Here is a 5623-nt window from a genome sequence, read left to right as displayed (position 1 = left end):
AAGAGCTGTATCTGTTGACATTCCACTGTTACTTAATGTATTGTCTCTCTGTTTTTTGCTATTTCTCCCTTCTGCAGTGTTGTACTTCTGCAGTATATGATGTACAGAGGAAGATATTTGTTTTGTCTTTTCCACAGTACCTGGACTGCTCTGTACACATGGGTCCTAGTGCAGAATCAGAACCTCTATGAGACGAAGCCCTACCTCATAGAGCTGGAAGTTACTAACAGACAAATGACAGTTAACTTCCTAAAACACCAGATCTCTTTCTGGTCGTCTTCTACCCTGGTGCTCACCAAAAACAAAAAGCATTGAAAACAAAATTGTCACTTCACAAATTCTATCTGTACAATAAGAAGTGGAATTCGTGGTCTTCCTTCCCAACCTTTGGTCAGTGCTCACTGCTCAGAACAACCAAGGCATCAGTTATGCCATTCCTGCACCTGGGCCACAGAGAGACAAGAAAAAAATTACTGAATAAATGTAAAAATAAAAACCTAAGCTCCAGAGAATGCTCAAAGGATGGTGCTGTGCTCTCACTGTTGTCGTGTGGAGAGAATTTGTTTTGCCAAGAGATGAGTTTGGTATTTACAAGATGATGGTACCCCACGCCTCTTGAAGTGAGCACTGTAAGATGTGGCCCTGGCCCCTTCAACTCACAGCTGCCTCCATCAGCCGGAATTACAAAGTCTGGAAAGAGTAACATTGGTCACTCAGAATTGTGCAAAAATGTGTATCAATAGTGAGAAATGAAAATGAGATGATATCTTTTAAAAGTAAATTTGGGGCATTTATCTATTTATTCAGGAAATTCAGTGTGTTCAAGATTCCAGCAGACATGGTGAAGACTTATCCCTGCGATACCCTGGACATGGTGAGTGACAAGTCCATCCCTGGGGATGCAGACTGACCAGAAGGTTGGAAATCTGGGCACACCGAAAGCCAAGCACTAGGAGGAGATTGGGCTCCTTCAGGAAAGAATAAAAAGAAATAATATCATATGCAAAATTATACAAATCTGTAAAATTTCCAGCTTGTGGGCGGCACAGGAAATTAAAATGATGCATTGGTGTCTGCAGGCATGCAAAAGTTTTGGAAAGATGGTAGGAATAATCAGCAAGACAGCTGATGAGTGACATTGCAGAAAGAATTACATGACTGCAAATAGGACTTAGATATAAAAATGAAAACCAACGTGTACTTTTTTTTTGTGTGTGTGAAGTTCTGACTATCGTATGTTACTAATTCCACATCTGGTCAAGATGGCTAGAGATATCACTGCTGGACCATTTTACTGAGCTTTGTATGAGTATGCATAGCCACGTGAATCCTTATTGATACTGCAAAGCTCCTTACAGAGCTTGTTCTGAAGCTGACACTTACTAGTTAAGGTTGGGTTTTCCTTTCCTTACGCCAGAAAAAACAACAGAGTCACCCTTGTACTCGTACTCTGCAATCGCACTGAGCCTCCCAAAGGATAACAGTGCATACAGCTGGAGTGCAGAATAGAAGGGAAACACCATTTCTGATTTTAAATGCATAATCAAATTTGCATCCAATTTCCATGCTTACTAAAGCAAAATAATTTGTTTCTCTCTGCACATGAAGAGTTTCACTCCTCTAGTAACACAGAGGGCTGTTTCAGTCAGGCTGGGAATCACAGGTGCTGGTTAAAATCCGTCGGGCATGTCCTGATGGCAGAAAATAAGCTATGCAGGACCCAAGTCTGTAGCTGTGCATTTGATGAACTTTTTGAGCTTGTCTGCCTAAGAGAGATCATCCACATCTGTCACCCACCACGTGCAGCAAGGAAAGGGGAGACAAAGGCATGGGAAGCATCCGTCTCAGAAGGAGCAAACCCTGAAGAAGAACATGAACGTGCTTCCTACTTTAACACAGCAAACAGTAGAGACCATAAAACCAAAATAGTCTGTTTTCCTGTGGTTTACTTAAGTGTCTATTATTTTCTTTCATGGCTAATAGTAGGAAGTGAGAAGTTGATGCTCGTTTACCAAATGCAATGCAGCATTAAATAAATAAATAAAAGTAGCCATAGTCACTGTGGTAAGAGATCTGTGAAGAAATTGGAGTCTTCATGATGGGGATTTAATTATTTTAGTATCGACAAGAATGAGAATTAAAGGAGGAATCAACAGGCTGACTTCCACAGGCAGTAAAAAACAGGTTTATCTTTCACTGTTTATTGAGCTCTTAGATATGACAAATTCAATAATGGTCTGGTGGGTGTTTAGTGCTTTATGATAATATATCACTGGGCTTAAAGTAATCATGGTTTTAGGCTATGAAGGTAACAAATAAGACTTCAGACAGCATCATGTTGTTAAGCTCAAATATTCCCAGAAAGATGGTAGGAGGGGAGGGGGGAGAACAAGGGAAAAGAAGTGATATTTAAAGCAAACAGAGTAAATAATACAATCACGTTGATCCCAGTAATAGCAAACAGTTAAAAGTGATAATGGAAGTTACTGAAGTAAAGCAACAACATATCAAATACAGACAGAAAGCAATTACAAAAGGTATAATAGAAAATTGAAAGGACAAGCTAGCTGATGTAAAAAGCTCACAAAAGCTCTGTAAAACATTCAAGGGGAAAAAGTTGCACCTGCTAATAATAATCCACAAAGGCTCAGGGAATGCTAATTAGCAAAGAGCTGCTCTTTGTGTGTACAAAGACGTACGGGCCTGTTCCAGGTTTAAACAACTGAATGACAGAGATTAAACTCATCGTTGTTCTTTTAAAAGTTAAAAAAATCACAGAGTTCTGGCATCAGCCAGTAATGCACCAGAAATAGATTTACTGGATTTTCAGAGATTTTCTAAGGCCACCAATCTATCTGTAAGGAAAACATGACTTAATGCACATTACATGGACCCACCACTCAGCGTGATTTGAGCCAACACCGCTGTGCACAACTCGGGAAATCTGATCGCCTTCAGGCTTTGTCTACCCTTCTCATTTTATTGCACCTACCTTTGCAACAAACTCAGTTTAAATTACTTGCAGACTGGAAAAAAAAATAGAAATACAGATACCATACAAAGTAGGGAATACTGAATAGGAGACAAAATCGTCGCAGGGTTCAATTATATGTTCAGTCTCGGCTTTCATAGATGAGTCACTTACATGTCTAGCAGGATTTTGAAAGGCAGTTTACCTTCAAAATCCTCACTGTCTGTTTTCTTAGCACAGGGCTGAGGAGGGTGCTCACTGCTTATTATGACAGCTTTTTCTGTCCAAAGAACAGAAATGCACAAGATCAGCAGCAGGAATCAAGTTGTGGTCAAAGATACAGAGTCTGGATGGGTGATGCTGAAGGCCCCCAGTGTTCCCTTTCTGTTTTCATAGTGTAGACATATTTGCCGCTAGAAATCAAAATCAACACCATGGTAGTGAACTGCCAAAGCAGAGGGTGTTCTGTCTGATCCTGCTGTCAGCCTTGGCTAAACTCATTTTATTTTCTTTCTTTAGTGGGATAGAGAAGCTTGCAAGGATCATACCTATCAACTATGTAAAAAGCAGCCTGCAAGGAGGTGGGGAGCCCCATCCTGCACATCAGTGCATAAAGCAGCAACACTCATTTCAGAGATTTCCTCCTGAAATCCCATCCTCTGCAGGCAGAGGAACACCAAGCTGGCTGACCCATCAGGTACTTCACCCCGTTCTGCCCCAAAGAGATCTGCAGAGCTAATCTCACTGTACATTATCTTTTTTCCCCAACATGATTGTAATTTAAAAAAATGAACACTTAACCCCAGGGATCTGTTGACAAATATGTATATTACTAAATAGTACCACTTAGCAAATATTGAAAATTAGACTTAAAAAATAAAGGCAACAAGGACTATTGTAAAGAAACCTGTGCTTCTCTACCCTTGCTGAAAAGGCTCATTCCCCCATTTTTAGTATTCATTCTCTTGCATGTGTTTTTTTTTTTAAATTGCTGCATTTTTACTTAACAACATTGTTGCTTATGCAGCAAAAATACTTTTTGGAATCTGACTTCATCTGACAGCCGTAATAAAGAGAATGCTTTAGAAATTAAGCTGAATCATCTATACGGAAATTGTAAAACTCAGTATTAATGATCCATTTCATTCTTAAACAATAGAATTCTGTGCATCACTGATGAGACAGCCAAATATACATAATATTCATCGTTGCTTTAAAAAGAAAAGTAACATGCAATGCTACCTTCATCCAGAAGGCCTTATTCTCCCTTCCAAGATTCAGATGTTTGCCTGTATTCAGCTCTCTATGCAAGTGAATTGACTGTTCTTTCACTATTATGCCTGCAAAAAAGAATACAAAACAATGAGCCTCGAGTGTTTCCTAGTAAGAGTCAACATCTAAATGTTAGTCCCACTTTGAATGTATTAATAGAAATAAATTAAAGCTGCAACAATGAAAACAGAAGCTGCTTTAACTGACATTTTCAGTAGGAAATACTGCAAAGGCCAGTCCAGCTCTTACTGAAGTCTTGCTTTTAAGAGCACAAAATCAACTGCAAACCTTAGCCGTGCAGAGCCAGCAATACCTACAAACTCAATTCAGAAGAGTGCAGAAGGTAGTTCTAAACTGAACCCCACTGTTTCTGCACTGAAAAGCCCAGAAATACGGTCACACAGAATAAATATTGTGTAGACCTGCATGCTGTTACACCAGCCCTGGGGCTGTGGGAAGAAGGGCTGTGAGAACTGCAGAGGTCCCCAGGTACCACCCGGGTTCTGAACTGAGCATTTGGAGGCGGAAGTTTGCCCATGCAGACCACCACGCTCATACAAATATCTCCTCCCAGAGTGCGCTGGGCTGGCATGCACATATCTCAATCTATTTTTGTTTTATCCATGTGGCTCTGGGGATTTGAAAGACCACATTGCTGATTTTTCTCCTTGGCTCTGCGTATCTGATTATTGGTTTCTAAATATAATTGGAAATATTGATTTCTTGACATTTAGTACACAAGTTCTGCTTTAGAAAATTATCCCATGCATCAGTTTTCACCGTGTTCTCAAATAGCACCATGACTTCTCTGCCAAGTGAGAAAGAGCAAGCTACAGTTTTTGCTAGGAATAAACACTTCGAAAGCAGAATAAGCCTCAAACATGGGGCTGGAAGCAAGCAGGCCACCCGTGTGTTGCAGAAGTGAAAGAACAGAAGAATTTGAGCAAGGCACCAGGCAAATCCTAGAGGCAAAGCTGTCCACACAGGGTAGGCGTGGGCTCATGGTGACGATTCCCCTTTTGGGCTGCTCCCCGCCTCAGCCCCACCACTGCAAGCCCAACACTGCTCTGCCACCTGTGCTCAAGTCCCAGAGGCTGTTCTCTGCACCAACACAGCGCAGCCCCAGCTGTCCTTACCCTTTCAGGCTCACACATCTGATCAGCATATACAATTCTTCTGGACAAATCAGTATCAGGATAAAATTACTATGAAACCTCACTTGCAAAAGTCTGGCACAAACCCATTTTCTGTACTCACGCACTCAGGCATTTTGTCTCTCCCAACTCACTACCGCTGTCAGAGGCTGCAAGAACTATTTACAAAAGCTGATCCTGAGATCTTCAGTTAGCAAGGGAAAGTGGATGTCACAAACCAAATTGA

The sequence above is a fragment of the Anser brachyrhynchus genome, assembly GCF_964034855.1.
Source record: "Anser brachyrhynchus genome assembly, chromosome: 15".
Taxonomy (NCBI): Eukaryota; Metazoa; Chordata; class Aves; order Anseriformes; family Anatidae; genus Anser; species Anser brachyrhynchus.
The sequence above is the reverse complement of the archived record's forward strand: the minus strand, read 5'-3'. Positions refer to the sequence as shown.